At 39.3% G+C, this 18,050-nt stretch overlaps 1 protein-coding gene across 2 annotated transcripts in view; it reads right to left on the minus strand.

Moving 5' to 3' along the window:
* LOC103120541 (bifunctional heparan sulfate N-deacetylase/N-sulfotransferase 4) overlaps positions 1–18,050 on the minus strand; it is a 329,220-nt gene that overhangs the window by 131,353 nt on the left and 179,817 nt on the right. The window lies entirely within an intron of this gene.

The raw sequence follows: 18,050 nt of genomic DNA on the forward strand, positions 1-18,050 counted from the left end.
TCCTCCCACCCTCCCCTCTCTTTCCTTCTTTCCTCTGTCTTTTGACTCTTTTCCATTTCTTTCCTTCTGCCTATCTCCTTTTCTCTCTTTCTTTCTTTCTTTCTTTCTTTCTTTCTTTCTTTCTTTCTTTCTTTCTTTCTTTCTATCCTTTACCTCCCCCCTCCATTTCTTTCTTTCTTTTTGATAAAACAGAAATAAATTGAAAGGGGAGGGGTTATAGAGAGGGAAAGAGAAATAAAGACACCTGCAACTCTACCTTACCACTCATGAAGCTTTGCTCCTGAAGGTGGGGGCTAAGGGCTTGAGCTCAGGTCATTACATACAGTGTTGTGTACACTCCCCTGGTTCCTCCCTCCCGCCAGACTCCTTTCCTTCCAAATTTCTTCTCTCCTATGTTCCCTTTCATAATCTCTTTCATCATTTTCCTTTCTTCTCCTTTTGTGTCTGACAAACTTATGTGGAGCATCTTTAATAGCTCATATGGAACATCAGTTGGCAGAAACATGCAATGATGAAACTAAAATTTATATATCACTTATGCATGATATAGACTCAACAATTTTTTAAGCCAATAGGACATGGCTGTGTGCAAGACAATTGCTACCACATCTAGTGTTATCACTGTAAGCTATATGAGGCCTGTGACTCTATGGCTACATTTAACAGCGGATCCTGATCTAAACCTGTGAAGAAGCCTGGGGAGGGTAGAGGGGTAGACAAAAAGCAGAGGTCACTGTGGACTTCGATCTCAGACTAACAGGAACTCAGAGGTTACACAGGATCCTGTGATAAATATGAATAGATATGGGTCCAAGGTCAGATAGATGGAGTTAATAGTGGTATTTATATACTTTGCTCATATTTGGGAGTTACTCTCTGCCCTAATCCAGCTTGCTAGTCCTATTCTCAACTCTGACACCATCTCCCCAGACAATACTTTTAGTCAACCTGCATGCATGTCAGCTATCAGGCTCAGGCAAAAATCAGTAAAGTCGTGGGCCCCTTGGCACATACCTAAAATGGACTTCCTAGCTTCTTCCCACTCAAAGAAAGACCCATAATTTAATCTGTTCTATTCCTAAATTTGGGTTCCTATTTACTGAATAATTTGTCCTCCTTTATATCTTACTGCTTTTCAGCCACCAAGTTGCAGACAATACCATTTGCCAATCTGACTTCCCTGGGCAGAGGACCTCACTAATGTGTCCTGGAACCTCACCTCTCCAGATCCCTGTCCTAAATAGAGAAAGATATGAACAGACTGGGGGTATGGATCCACCTGCCATTGCCCATGTACAGTGGAGAAGCAATTACAGAAGCCTGACCTCCCACCTTCTTCACCCTATAATGATCCTGGGTCCATGCTCCCAGAGGCATAAAAAATAGTAAAGCTTACAGTGGAGGGGATGGGACACAGAACTCTGGTGGTAGGAACTGTGTGGAATTACACTCCTGTTATCTTACAATCTTATTAATCATTAATCAAAAAAAGAAACAAAAAAGGAGAGGTTAAATGTGAGGGATAATTGTCAATTTAGGTTAGGAGTAGCTGGGACGGAAAAGTACTGTAGGCATGGAAAGGAATATATAGTAAAGCCCTCTTATACAGAATAGGCAGAAGAATATCAGCCAGAACTCTAAAGAACCAATCTTTTGTTTCTATCTCTCTCTTTTTTTTTTTTTGCTGAATTTCTTCTATTGATTTAATAATGATCAACAAGACATAGGATAAGAGGGGTACAGTTCCACATAATTCCCACCACTAGAGTGGGAATGACTCATGGTGGCCATTTTTCCTATTTTATTGGATAAGATAGAGAGAAATCGAGAGAGACTGAGAGAGAGAAGGGGGAGGTAGAGAGGGAGAGAAAAAAGCAGGCAACTACAGACCTGCTTCAGCCCTTGTGAAGCATTCCCCTGTGAGCGGGGGCTTGAACCTGGATCCTTGTGTGAATTCTTGAGCAGGTCCTTGCACTTAGAACTATGTGCTCTTAGCTGGGTGCACTACTGTTGGTATGCATGAGACCCCTTCTGTTTCATTTGGTTTAAATCCCCCCTGCTTAACACTATTCTATTTACATAACCACTTCATTCTATTTACATAACCGCTGTTAACAAGCACCTCCCTCCAGGGCATTGGTTCAATCCCCACTGTTTCATGATATGTTTTTGCTCCACCCCCCCTCCTTGTCACACTCTGATCCCTTCTTTGTCACACCCTGATTTTCACCAGTCACTTTTCTCTCTACCCTCTCTATGTCACATCCTGTTTCCACCCTACTTGGGAAGTATATATAAAGACAGCATTGTGAGTTTTAGAGTACTTTACCTTGAGTTTAGCTTAGCTCATCTTAGATTGTGCTGCGTCCTGCATGAATAAAGAGATACTGCCTACAGCTCAACCATGAGTCCCTGATCGTCTGTTACCCACTTGTGAAGCCAGCCCGGCGAAAACAACATAACCCGTTGAAAACAACACACTACCACTTGACCCTGTTGATTAATTTTTTTTATAAATAATTTTTCTTTAATGTTTCTTATTTACTTATTTTTTAAAAAACATTTTAGAGACAGAGTTGGAGGAGGCAATCCATCAATGTTTCCTTCAATGTAGTGAAGGCTAGTCTTGAACTTGGGTCACACCCATGACATAACAGCACTCTCACCAAGTGAGCTGTCTGTCTGCCACTTATCTATTTATTTGTAAGACATTTATTTATTTGTCTATTCATTTTTATGAAGCTGTTGTCTTGTGGATGCACTGTTGTACTGCTCTTGTCCACTTTTACATTCCAATAGACAGAAAGTTAGGAACTATGATAGAGACAGAATGGAGAGATACTGCTTTAAAGAACACCAGCTACTTCTTTTTTTAGTTTTATTTTAATGAGAGAGAAAGATATAGAGAGGAAAACACAGAAAGACCAGAGCACTGCTCAGCTCTCATTGATGGTGCTGCTGGGAATTGAACCTGGGACCTCAGAACTTCAGGCATGAAAGTCTTTTGCAGAACCACTATGCTACTATGCTATCTCCCCAGTTTTTTTTTTTTCTGCCTCTATTGTTATCGCTGGGACTCGGTGCTGACAGTACAAATCCACTGCTCCCGGAGGCCATTTTTTCCTCATTTTTATTGGATAGGACAGAGAAAAATTGGGAGAGGAGGGGGAGATAGAGAGGGGGAGAGAGAGATACCTGTAGACCTGCTTCACTGCTTGTGAAGTGATGCCCTTGCAGGTAGGGATACAGGGGCTGGAACCTGGATCCTTGTGCTTAGTACTAGGTGCACTTAACTGGGTGCACCCCCCAGCTTTAAAAAAAAAATTAGAAACAGAGAGAAATTAATAAGGGTGGGAGAGAGACCTGCAGCCCTGTTTCACCACTCGTCAATCTTCCGGCCTGCAGGTGGGGACCAGGGGTTTGAACCTGGGTCTTCGTGCACTGTAATGTGCGTACTTAACCAGATGTGCCACTGCCTGAATGGATACCAGCAAAAATCTAGTAGTTATGGAATTATTCCTTTATCTCATAAGCATGGAAGTCACAAATTGTTGAAGCAAGACAAAATAATTTAGTTTTCTGACATACAAAATCAGCAATATATTGTCCACTTGGTCGATTCCAAATTATATTCCTCCATGAGGATAATTTCTGGAACCATCCGTTCCACCCCGGTTCCATGGCTGCCAGTTCTTAGCAACATCGCCCCACCAGATATTCGTTGGGATGCGGCATCATCTAAGTTCATTTCCCACGTCTACGCTCCACCGGACCTGCCAATATACACGGATATCTTCGCCCACCTTGTCCAACGCTTGACGTCTCGTCACCCAATCTGGTCCCCTACGCCTACACTGAACTTCTCTGTTCCAGTCTCTTGGAAACAGAGCTGGCAGTCAGCTGAGGTAAAGAACAAACACCTCATCACAGACCCCTGCAAGCGTCAACCCGGCTTTGACCTGGCACGTTATGATTGGGCCCTCCTCAATCGCTATCGAACAGGCCATGGCTGGTGCGCCGCTATGTTCCATCGCTGGGGAGCCAGAGACGACCCGAACTGCCCCTGCGGCTACAGACAGACTATGACCCACATAGTCAACGACTGCCACCTCTCCAGATTCAAAGGAGGTCTCGAAACTTTACATCAGGCTCAACCTGACGCTGTTGACTGGCTACGGAAGAAGGGCAAACGCTAGAAGAAGAAGCAATATATTTATTTTAGAAAAGGATCATCATGTTTTTTGTAGCATCTGATTATGAAGAGGAAAATCAAAGAGGACTAAACAGAGTGAAATCCAATAACAACATCCAAAATTAAAAAGGGTACTTATGAATGAAAGGAGCAAGATATATTGAAATATTTAGGTGGTATATAATTTATTGAAGAGATGATAAAATCAAGGTGCTTTGGACAGAAGCAAGAGCACAGGACTTGCAAACCTACTGTCAGAGGGCCCACGCTTAGTCGTTAGCACCGCCACATGCCAGAGTTGAACAGGGTTCCGGTTTCCCTTTCCTTCACATTCACTCTCATAAAATACTAAATCATGGGAATCAGGCGGTAGCGCAGCAGGTTAAGCGCACGTGGTGCAAAGCGCAAGGACGGGAGTAAGGACCCTGGTTCGAGCCCAACGGCTCCCCACCTGCAGGGGAGTCACTCCACAGGCGGTGAAGCAGGTCTGCAGGTGTCTGTCTTTCTCTCCCCTTCTCTGTCTTGCCCTCCTCTCTCCATTTTTCTCTGTCTTATCCAACAAAGACGATATCAATAACAACAATAATAACTACAACAACAATAAAAATACAACATGGACAACAAAAGGGAAAATACATAAGTAAAAAAATTATTTTTAAAAGGAAAAACTGCATTATCATTTTAAAAAACCGTTTTTCTGAACTTTACAGTGGCATGAAAATTTACAAGCAAGCAGAAGAGTAAACACACTTACATTTCATATTTCAAGGTTTTAGATGTCAAAAAAAATACACCCTCTTTCCTATTATCCTCCCAACCCACCATGTGGTATAAATAATGATACACAATGTTCCTTGCATCGTATTAGAAAAATTCAGTGGCTTTGCTTCCAAATTATACCTAAATGTCAAAAACATTGTGCACCTAATATATATTACCCACCTCAAAGTACAGAGAAAAATGGTTTTCTATGGACAAACATCCATAAAAAAAAGAGAGAGAGAGAGAGACAGAAAGTTGTACGCTTTTGCTGTTGGAAATTTATTTATGCTAAACAGCTATTCTACTACCTCTCATAACATGCTTTGGGAAAACTAAATTATCCAGTTACACTAGATGAAATAGACTTCCCCAAGAAAATATTGCTACTTCATTTAGTTTATTCTACAGAAACAAAATTTAAAAAAAAAAAAAAGAAGAAGAAAAAGAAAACAATGCAATTTTATGGATTTGTTCATGGTCATGAAATATATCAGAGTACCCCTCCTACCCTATGGTTTTGTTAATTAATCCTTTCTTAAATAAAAAAGAAAAAAAAAGAAATATATCAGAATGTAAATCGTATCCAAGGAGTGTCGGTAGTAGGCAGTGCTTTAGAAAGACGCATATCTCTGCACAGACAAAGTAACTATCAAACAAAGAGACCCCTCACAGAAGGGGAGAAGATCTTCACATGCCATCATGCCATACATCAGACAAGAGACTAATCACCAAAATATACAAAGAGCTCAGCAAACTTAGCAACAAAAAAGCAAATGACCCCATCCAAAAATGGGCAGAGGATATGAACAAAACATTCACCTCAGAGGAGATCCAAAAGGCTAACAAACATATGAAAAACTGCTCCAAGTCGCTGATTGTCAGAGACATGCAAATAAAGACAACATTGAGATACCATCTCACTCCTGTGAGAATGGCATACATCAAAAAGGACAGCAGCAACAAATGTTGGAGAGGCTGTGGGGACAGAGGAACCCTTCTGCACTGCTGGTGGGAATGTAAATTGGTACAGCCTCTGTGGAGAGCAGTCTGGAGAACTCTCACAAGGCTAGACATGGACCTTCCATATGACCCAGTAATTCCTCTCCTGGGGTTATACCCCAAGGACTCTATAACACCCAACCAAAAAGAAATGTGTACTCCTGTGTTCATAGCAGCACAATTCATAATAGCTAAAACCTGGAAGCAACCCAGGTGCCCAACAACAGATGAGTGGCTGAGAAAGCTGTGGTATATATACACAATGGAATACTATGCAGCTGTTGGTCTGCTTCTAAGACCCCTTCTGTTGCATTGCTTGCCACTGTGGTCTATTTATATAATCATTGTTTTGCCAGCACTGGTTTAATCCCCACTGGATCTTGCACTTTTTTCTTCTCCCCACCCCCTATCCTATGTACATCCTCTTCTGACCTGACACTTCCGCCTCAGGAGATATACAGGACAAGACTGTGATCAGAGATAGCTAGATCGAACTGCATCCCCACTCGTCAATAAAGATTGAACTGCGTTCCCCACTTATCCACGAGTCCATGGTCATCTCTCTCATGCTCGCGAAGCTAGCTAGCATCTGGCGCCCTGAACAGGGACTGGCATGCAGCTATTAAGAACAATGAGCCCACTTTCTTTCTCTGACCCATCTTGGATGGAGCTAGAAGGAATTATGTTAAGTGAGCTAAGTCAGAGAGATAAAGATAAGTATGGGATGATCCCACTCATCAACAGAAGTTGAGAAAGAAGAATAGGAAGGGAAACTAAAAGCAGGATCTGACTAAATTGAAAGTAGGGCACCAAAGTAAAAACCCTGTGGTGAGGGGGAGGATAGACATGCGGCTTTCTGGGCCGGCGGGGGTGGGTGGGTGGGTGGAATGGGACACAGTCTTTTGGTGGTGGGAATGGTGTTTATGTACACTCCTATTAAAGTGTAATCAGATAAATCACTTTTTAATTAATATGAGAGGGGGAAAATTGATTGTATGTCTTGAAGTTTTTAAAACACAGACTGAGTCTTTTTAATATATAGGCTGAATCTCTGATATGAGGACTCTCTCAAAAGCCTAGTAGATCAGAAGCAACCAGTGGCACAGCTATATACAAGATACTGGGTATTATAAAGCAAACCCTAACAAAGGAACTTTTCAAAGTTAACCCAATTACCAAATAATGTAATGATAACAATAACTATCCATTGTCTTCTTGAACCCTAAGACAGCAGGAACCTCACATCTCCACTATAGAGCCTATATTTCCCCCAGTCCTGGAACCTTAGGGTAGGGCCCACTTTCCCGCATGCCTCTCCCAATTCATATAAAATAATATTGCATGTGCCGATGACAACCTAATCGACGCAACGATTGCCACCTCAACATGCTTCAGCTCAGACTGTGTCCAGAGACTTCAGATACTTCAGATGTGGAATGACAACCCTTCAGCTTCATTACTTGGGTGAGACCTTTCCTTTCATGGTATACTCTAATTCCATCCCAGGTGTTCCACTCCCCAATAAAGTCCCCAAACCTAGATATAGACCAGGTCCCCTGAGATACAGCATATGCTCATACGTATCCATAAACTAGGGCAAAATATATACCTGAAAGCAGAAGTACACTAGAGTTTGCAGTGAGTACTCCCCCAACACTTCCTCTCCATGATTCCAACCTTTGGGTCCATGATTGCTCAACAATTTGGCTTTGTATGTTAACTCTCTTTTCAGCCACCAGGTTCCAGATGCCATCAGGATGCCAGCCAGGCTTCCCTGGACTGAAGACCCCACCAGTGTGTACTGGAGTTCCGCTTCCCCATAGATCCACCCTACTAGGGAAAGAGAGAGGCAGACTGGGAGTATGGCTCGACCTGTCAACACCCGTGTTCAGCGGGGAAGCAATTACAGAAGCCAGACCTTCCACCTTCTGCATCCCACAATGACCTTGGGTCCATGTTCCCAGAGGGATAGAGAATGGGAAAGCTATCAGGGGAGGGGGATGGGATATGGAGATTGGGTGGCGGGAATTGTGTGGAGTTGTATCCCTCCTATCCTTTGGTTTTGTTAATGTTTCCTTTGTTAAGTAAATAAATAAATAAGTTACACACAAAAAAAAAGAAAAAGAAAGAAGCATATCTATACAACAATAGCAATCTTGCTCTTATTTGAGGAGGAGATAGTTCAGGCTTAGAAGACAGAACTATCCTATTCTTGTATGATAGCACACACCATTCTATGGTAATAGTTTCTTTCTTTCTTTTAAATAAATTCATTTAATCTATTTTTTATCAGAGCACTGCTCAGCTTTGACTTATGGTGGTGTGGGGGATTGAACCTGGGACTTTGGAGCCTGAGGCATGAGAGTCTTTTTATATAACCATTATGCTATCTACCCCTTGTAGTAATAGTTTCTAAATAAACATAGTATGAGGAATTTAACACAATCTGCGCTACTCAAAAAATCAGTGAGAGCACAGTTTTCCCCAAGCCCATTTTGTCTTGATACTAACTCTCATCGTAATTTCCAGTGTGAAGAGAACTTCAACAATAATATCATACATCCTGAGCCAGTGGATCTTAGCTGACTCTGGATTTTTACAAAGTCCCTGCTGTGAGAGTGAATCACCACAGCAGTGTGATTTATGTCCTTTTGTAAAGGTTAGTCCTGCAAATCTTTAAGAAAAGTTAAAAAAAAAAGATAAAAGAAAAAAAAAGTAGTGATACTGGTCTTTCAGCAAGTGGTAATAGCATTTCCCACAATCTACAGACTCTACAGGGGTTCTCTCTTCTCACAGCTGGGTGCTGTCCTTCTGACTTTAGGTTCCAGAATTCCTAATAAAACTAATGGCCTCAAAGTCCCTGCCCAGATAAGAGGCAGATCTCCCTATCAAAGAGCATTCAGATGCTGATTAAAAAATTTCTGGAATACTTGTGAAAAATCTCCTGTGACCCTGAATATAGTTATTTTTATATACTTTATAGTTATTTATATATATTTTATATATAGTTATTTTTATATATTTTGATGTAATGTATATTTGTTTTGTACTACATTAAATCTTATTTTTTAATTTCTATTTATTTCTTTACTGGGGGATTGATGGTTTACTGTCGACAGTAAAATACAATACATGCACAACATTTCCCAGTTTTCCACATAATAATCCTCCTCTGCCATCATCATCATATTCCAGGACCTGAACCTTCCTCCCCCCACTCTCTCCCGAGTCTTTGACTTTTGTGCAACACACCAAACTACATTAAATTGTAAGCTTTTCTTCTAGACTTCTATAATGCACAGTGCTTATCAGAAAACAAAATCAAAATCATTAATGAATATCTGCCCTGATAACAAAAGTCAGTATTTCCTTACATTGTATGTTCCACAATAAGCTTGGAATGTATCTTTCATTTATTTCATTTTCTTGTGTTGCATCTTAAATACATTTCTGAGTATTATTTTGCTCATTTAGCTCTATAGTCCTTTGGCATAAAACAGAACTCTTTGTTTGTTTTGCTTATTTCAAGACAAGGGTTCCCAGTGCTATATCCAGCTGCCTTTTCTCTAATCTGTCTGAAGAGCCGGCACCAATCCATAATGCACCGCATCTGCTATTAGATTCCACCAGCTCAGGGATTGATACACTAGAGGAGGGAGAGAAAGCTCATTAACCAGGCTGGCTGTGTGAAAGTTCAGCACAGTACGTAGAGAAGTGTATCACTGCAGTTCCGTTACACTTGACTGTCGATTTCACATGCACTGCTCTCTCTGTCTCTGTCTCTCTCTCTCTCTCTGTCTCTCTCTCTCTCTCTCTCACACACACACACACACATTTTGCTCACCTGGATTTGCAACTGGACAAAAGAAAAGGCAAGGAGGATTAGAGAGGAGAGACACGGCTCTGAACTTTGGAAAACGTGATAGATTTCCTGGCTCCAATACTGCTATTTAAAAACATTCTTCTCGGAAGTCGGGCGGTAGCATAGCGGCTTAAGTGCACGTGGCACAAAGCACAAGGACCTGCTTAAGGGTCCCGGTTCAAGCCCACGGCTCCCCACCTACAGGGGAGTCCCTTCCCAGGCAGTGAAGCAGGTCTGCAGGTGTCTGTTTTTCTCTCCCCCTCTCTGTCTTTCCCTCCTCTCTCCATTTCTCTCTGTCTTATCTAACAATGACAACATCAATAACAATAATAACTACAACAACAATGAAAAACAACAAGGACAACAAAAGAGAAAATAAAAAAAATATTAAAAAATCTTAAAAAAATAATTTCTTCTCTAGCTCCTTCAGCATAGAGAGAGAGAGAGAGAGAGAGAGAGAGAGGAGGAAAAGGAGAGGGACATATGGAGGGAATAATGTTGCCATAAGTGGCTTGGAGGGGAAGAGAGGAGTATTGGATCAGGAAGAAAAAGAGGGCAATTATATATAAATGTAGACAGTTGGAGAGATGATGGTTAGCCCATGTCTACAACCTTAGAGGAACTGCAATGGCTTGGCTTGCAGTGGGGAGACTGAAGATTCTGAACCCTGGTCGTGGGAATGGAGAAGATTGAGTAGATTTATACCCCTGTTGACATAAGCTTTATAAAAATAAAATAAAAATAAATAAATAAAATTAAAAATTCTATAACCTGAATATATTTAAATGTATCTGTCAAGAAGCTTAGACATTCATAATTTCATATTGTTCTTTGTGTTTCGCAGAATACAAAGTCAGAAGAAAAATTCAATCAGGTAGGGCATATTTATTTTAAGCTTTGGTTAGACCATCTGATAAGTATATATACTTGCTTTACTGTTGTCAGTTGCTGCCTATTTTATAGTAAAGTCTTGTTGTGAGTGATGGTGGGTTATCTGGCATAAGCTGTTTCAGCTCACACATGATTAAGTTATATTTCTTCCTGTCTGAACAAAGACTATATTGAAAACACAGGAAGAATTCAGCACCAGGGAAATGAATGTTAGTATCTGGCAAGTGAGCAACAGTGCAGGAAAATACCAATATGTGATAAGATCATGATAGAATCTAAGAAAAAAAAAAGAGAAATTTATCTGAGTGTTAAGTGGACAGATGCTTATCTGATCTTCTGAAATGCTATCCAAATAGTCCGTATATAATTTATTTCAATCGATAGATTAGTTGTGACAAAATAAATTTGGACCCAAGGTGATCAAGAAATATCATTCTTTGTGGTCTGGGAGGTGGCACAGTGATAAAGCTTTGGACTCTCAAGCATGAGGTCATGAGTTCGATCCCCAGCAGCACATGTGCTAGAGTTATGTCTGGTTCTCTCTCTTCTCCTATCTTTCTCATAAATAAATAAAATCTTTTTTAAAAAAGAAATATTCTTTGTAGTTGGCTAGATCAAATGATCTACAGCAGGTCAAGATGTAAAAAAAAATTATTTTTTCCAAAGATTTTTCTTTATCTTTTTAAAAAATCTTTTTATTTACTTATTATTGGATAGAGACAAGGAGATAGAGAAGGAAAGAGACAGAGAGACATCTGTAACCCTGATTCACCCCTTTTCCTCTGCAGGTGGGGCCCAGGGGCCTGAACCCATGTCTTTGTGCACTGTAATATATGTGATTAACCAGGTGCATCACCTCCTGGCCTTATAAAAATATATTCTAATTTGCACATTTTGGTTGTTTTGCTAGGTTAGAAAATGACAGAGTTTTGAATGAGTAAACTATGAAAAGCAGATAGCTTTTTATCTATCTAAAAGATTAACATTTGATAGACAAAGTTATCAGAGACTTATGAACACAGAAAGAATGCAGGTTTGATAAAAAGCAGTCCAAAAAAATAATGTGAATACCTCAACTGGAAGCTGGAAGACAAAAGACAGCAAACTCCTTCTGGTGTAGTTTGAGTTTTTGATTGCAGGACTTGGTGGAAACTACACATTAGAAAAAATATGTGGATGGTGTGTCCTAAGACATACTTTGGAGTGGTGTGAAATTGTACCCCTGAGACAACAACAGACTGGCAAAACAACATTATCTCAATAGTAAAATAAAGAGAAAAAATAAGTAGAACTTTTGAAGGTTATTTCCCCATCCCCTACCTTTAGGATGATGAACTCCTGAGGCCGTAAGAAACAACTGTGCACTAACTGACTCTTTTAAAGCACTCTAGAGAGGGAGATACTAGGGTATTCCTTCTTGTGTATTTTCTTGCTTTTATTAGCCTCATAGGGTGGTGACATACAAATGAATTGAAAAACTACCAGTCAATTCAAAAGAGTTCTTTTAAATCTGGTAACAAAAATTCTTTCATTATAATGATGATCAAAAAATTGTTTTTTTCTTCTCTAAATCTCCCTAAATCCATACTCCACTGTATATCTTCCCTTTATATTTCATTAAAAAATTATTTATTTATTTTCCCTTTTGTTGCTTTTGTTGGTTTTTTAAAATTGTTGTAGTTATTATTGTTGTTGTTATTGATGTCATCATTGTTGGATAGGACGGAGAGAAATGGAGAGAGGAGGGGAAGACAGAGAGGGGGAGAGAAAGACAGACACCTTGTATTTCATTTTATTCTACATGCTGATAATAGGCCCTTCCACCTTTTCTCTTACTTTGTAATCAAAGAATATAGTAAAATTTATACTATAGTTTATAATGTTTACAACTAATCTCATTCTGTTTTTGTATTAACAGTAAAGGAGATCCATGCCATGCCTAACCGGGTAAGAATAGAACTACATTCTGTAGCATCAGTTGAAATATTAAAGATAATATATGCCAAATTCCTATAACATTTATGTTGAGACAATTTTGGTGATTATTATACTGTGCTATGCCACTCATCTAATTTTCTGGCTGATTTATTTCAAACTTATGTAACATGTATATTAACATATTAAAATTGAATTACTATTTTCTGTGAAATCAGTAAAAATACTTTTAAATTTCATTTTGTTGGATTTGGTCTGTAATCTGAATATGATAAAAGAAAATTAGATAATGGTATTATATCCCATGTATTTCTTATCACTGATAGCTTTACATCATACCATCTACATCTTTATTGGAATTATATTAATGGCTTGAATCATTTATTTACCAATAAATCAAACACACAGTCCTGAGGAAAGAACTCTATATTTCATTTACAAATTCACAGAGATATTTACTCTGTAAAAGAAATATCATAATATCTATACAAATATTATCTATATTGTAGCATTTCTATGATGTATAGGTTATAATAAATAACTATAAATTATAATGAAAAAGAAAAACACTTTATATTTAATTATTAGACTATAATAAAAGATTCATGATCATCTGTTCACCTGATAAGCGCTCACAAACATCACTATTTATCTCTCTGTATGTTGTTATAGATTTTGTTTCAATGTTTCTGGGTACAATAATATTTTACTCAAAGACTTTGATTGATAAATTAAAATAATGCCACTGCCAACTTCTCCTTTGGGAACTGAAACTGTTAAATACATTTTTTTTCAGTTAGAATGTTAATATATGTATATAAACATATTCACACTAATTAACTTTTTTTCTTTTTTTCAATTTCTTTATTGGAGAATTAATGTTTTACATTTGACAGTAAATACAATAGTTTGTACATGCATAACATTTCCCAGTTTTCCATATGACAATACACCCCCCACTAGGTCCTCTGTCATCCTTTTTGGACCTGTATTCTCCCCCCGCCCCAGAGTCTTTTACTTTGGTGCAATACACCAATTCCAGTTCAGGTTCTACTTGTGTTTTCTCTTCTGATCTTGTTTTTCAACTTCTGCCTGAGAGTGAGATCATCCCATATTCATCCTTCTGTTTCTGACTTATTTCATTTAACATGAATTTCTCAAGGTCCATCCAAGATGGGCTGAAACAGTGAAGTCACCATTTTTTATAGCTGAGTAATATTCCATTGTGTATACAGACCACAACTTGCTCAGCCACTCATCTGTTGTTGGACACCTGGGTGGCTTCCAGGTTTTGGCTATTACAAATTCACACTAATTAACTTATGGGTCTTTTTTACAGTGTGATTTTGGTGAAAAAAAAAATGGAAATATTGTGGTCCGGGAGGTGATACAGTGAATAAAGTATTGGACTCATGAGCATGAGGTCCTGAGTACAGTTCCCCACAATGCCTATGCTGGAGGGATGTTCTAGTTTTCTCTCTCTCACTGTGTCTATCTCTGTCTCATTAATATATTTTTAAAGAATACACAGGTTTTATGTGACAAAATTAAGCAGTGATTTAAAAAAAAATGATATATCAGGGATATCTTGTTATTAGGATGATTTTTCTCTCTTTGTTTTCTTTGATCATTCCCTACCAGACTTGCTACCTGTTGGGACTATGTGTAAGCCTGATAGAGTTTAGGGAGAACCACCCCCGTACTTGGATGGGGGTCTGAGAAGATAACCTCTTGGTGAGTCTCTCTCAACCGAGGTGAGCAAAAGGGGGGAAACTCAGACTTAATTCTTTCCTTCTTGACCCTCAGGCCCACAGAAACCCCAGTACTTCCCTCCATTAACTGCAGGCCACATGGCCACAGATTCACTTATTCAAAGTCACCTTCTGATCACAGAAGAACACACCTTATCACACACTTCATCACACACCTCAGAGCCCAGACAAGAGAAATTCCAAACTGTGTGGCCTTTTGATATCTATCTTCTCTCTGTCTCACCCTACGGGTTTAACCCGTATTCTTCTCTCAAATACCTTTGGATAATTAAGTTGCTTGCGTCATGGAGAATAACTGTCTTGTATCTCATCAATTCCTGTCATACCAGCCCCCTACCTTAGGGGCATGCTGACCTTTAAGAAACCTGTAATTTCTGACATACTTCAGTAATAATTCCCTTCATTTGTTTTTCTATTTAACTCATGTCCACCTTGCTAATAAACGAGTTCTGGGTTCTGGTGTCTTTTACTTCGTGTCACCCTTGTCGTGTTCGAGAAAGAACCAGTCCATTACCTTTCCCCTGGAGATCACCCTGCCACAGACCCCGACAGCTACCATCTAAAGAGTTAATTAAGATGTCTCCATATGGCGGCTGGGTGGTAGCTCAGCGGGTTAAGGGCACATGGCACAAAGCGCAAGGATGAGTATAAGGATCTCGGTTCAAGTCCCACAAGCAACGAAGCAGGTCTGCAAGTGTCTGTCTTTCTCGCCCTCTCTGTCTTCCCCTCCTCTCTGGATTTCTCTCTGTCCTGTCCAGCGATAAACAACAAGGGCGACAAAAGGGGTTGGGGGAAGCCTCCAGGAGCGGTGAATTCGTAGTGGAGGCACCGAACTCCAGCAACCCTGGCGATTAAAAAAAAAAATACTGAAAAAAGGTCTCCATACTCTTTCCCCCCCCCCCCCACTCCTTATCATTGAGGTAAGCACTGCTCCAGCTCCATCACCTGTGGTAGCAATCTATTCAGAATAGGACCTATGTACAAACATGGCACTAGCTTACATTCTTTCTTTCTTTCTTTTTCTTTCTTTCTTTCTTTCTTTCTTTCTTTTTGCCTACAGGGTTATCATGGGGGCTTGGTGCCTGCACTATGAATCCACTGCTTCTGCGGCCATTTTTTTTTTCCTGACTGTGTGTGTGTGTGTGTGTGTGTGTGTGTGTGTAGGACTGAGAAATTCAGAGAGGAGGGGAAGGTACAGAGAAGGAGAAAAAGACACCTGCAGACCTGCTTCATCACTTGTAAAGTGACCCTTTGCAGGTGGGAAGCCGGGGCCTCGTACCTGGATCCTTGCACCTTGCGGGGCTCCTTGTGCTTAGTACTATGTGCGCTTAACCCGGTGCTCAACCACCTGACCCCCACATTATTTTTTTCTCCATTCATCATACCTTCCCCTCTTCCCATGTCTCCCAGTTTTATTTCACTCACTTCCAGTCTGTTTTTCACATTGGCATTCATCGTGTGTGATGGCTGAAAATTCACCCATTTTATTTGGGAGCGGATAGCGGTTTATAGCATGGTCGTTGACTTATGGGCATATCAATAACCTGCCGCCCTTCTCACACCTTCCCCACACCTCTTGCCCCAGAGTCTTCTCCTTTGGTGTAGTATACCTTGCCCAGTCCAAGGTTTGTTTTGCACTTTTGTTTTCTGGTTTGTTTCTTAAGTTCCATTTATAAGTGAGAGAGCCTGGTATTTGTCCTTCTCTTTTTCACTCATCTCCCTTAACATAATGACTTTAAGTGCCATCCAGGATGAAGCAAAGGACTTGACTTCCATTGTTATTTGATAGCTGAGTAGTATTCCATCATGTGTATATACTGCCACTTCCTTTTTCCACTCATCTTTCAATAGTCATTTGGGTTGTTTCTAAGATTGGGCTATTAAAAATTAGACTGCTATGAACATTGATATACACCCTCCTTAGGTGCATATCAAAGGGTGTGAATATATACTTTGGAAAGGAATTTCTGAGTTACAGGGTAGGTCCATTTCTAGTATTTTGAGAAGCCTCTAGACTGTTTTCCACAGTGGTTGGACCAATTTGTAGTCCCATTAGCAGTGTAGAATGGTTCTTTTTCTCCACATCCTTGTCAATATCTGTTGTTAGTGTACTTTATAATGTATGAGATTCTCATATGTGCAAGGTATGACCTCATTATTGTCCTTTATCTTTCTATCAATAAATTGGAGCTTTCCTCCCATGTTTCTGATGCAGATTCTATTCATATCTTCTTCCCAATTTTGGATGAAATTTTTTTTGTTTTTTGTTTAATGAAGTTTTTTTTTTTCTTTTCTTCTTTCTTTCTTCTTCTTTTTGTTTCCTTCTTTCTCTTGCTGAGTTTGGTGAGTTATTTGTAGGTTTTTATTATTAGTCCTTTGATGTGTGGTATATAAAGATCTTCTGTAAGGAGTCTCTCTGTTTTGGCCGTGGTCCTTTTTGCTGTGTTTGCAAAAACTTTTCAGCTTGATGTAATTTCATTGGTTTATTTTTGCTTTGGTTTTCCTTGCAATTTTTTTTCCTTGTATCTGAGTCATTGGAAATATTTCAAAAGTTTATAACAAAGTTGTCAGTGTCTTCTTCTAAGTATTTGATGGTTTATGGTTTAATATCTAAATATTTGATCCATACAAAGTTTACCTTTGTGCATGGTGAGATATAATGGTCAGGGTTCATTATTCCACATTTTAATCCAATTTTCCCAACACCATTTGTTGAAAAGACTTTCTTTACCTCACTTAGTGTAAAAAATAAGATGTCCATAAGTGTGGGGACTTATTTTTGGTCTCTCAATCCTATTTCACTGCTCTGTGAGTCTATTTTTGTTTCAGAACCAAGAGGTTTTAATTTCAACAACCCTATAATATAGTTTGAAGTCTAGAAATGTGACACCTCTGTTCCCCCCCAAGATTGTCTTAGTGTTCCTAGACATTTTATGATTTCTAATAAAATTCTGTAGTTTTTTTTTTTTTTCTATTCCCTCCAAAGAAATTTGTTGCCACCTTGGTGGTGAGAACATTAAATCTGTGCATGGCTCTGGCAAGAATGGTCATTTAGACATTGCTAATTCTTTCAATCCTTAAACATGATCTATCCTTCCATTTTAGGGAGTATCTTTTTCTATTTCCTTGAATAATGACTTGTAATTTTAAGTATATGGGTAGGTTACATTCAAATAGTTGAAGATACAAATAGAATAAAAAAGATTGGCTCCCTTGAGAATAAAAAAGAACTTCTGTCTGTTTGCCCTTGAACTGTTTACCCCACCTTCCTCCCTCCCCCCCCACCCCCCGTTTTCAAACTTGAGTTGAATCAATGGCTTGGCCTTTGGTTTAAAACGATACCATCAGTCCTCCTGGATCTCAAGATTTTGATTTCTACTGGAACTTGCTGTTGCTTCTTCTTAGGCTCTAGCTTGTCAACTGTAGGTCTAGAGACTCTATAAGTCTTTGGGCACACTGTTACTCCCTCTTCTCCTTGCTTCTATCCTATTAACTCTGTTCTCTGGGCAACTCTCACAAATATAATTAGTAAACTTTACACAGTGTAGATTTTTATTTAATTTCTTCATGATTTTTAAAATACCAATTACCTAAACAATTTATTTAAGACATGGAGCTTTACCACGGACAACTCAGT

Source organism: Erinaceus europaeus, chromosome 2 (assembly GCF_950295315.1).
Source record: "Erinaceus europaeus chromosome 2, mEriEur2.1, whole genome shotgun sequence".
In the NCBI taxonomy this organism is placed as follows: Eukaryota; Metazoa; Chordata; class Mammalia; order Eulipotyphla; family Erinaceidae; genus Erinaceus; species Erinaceus europaeus.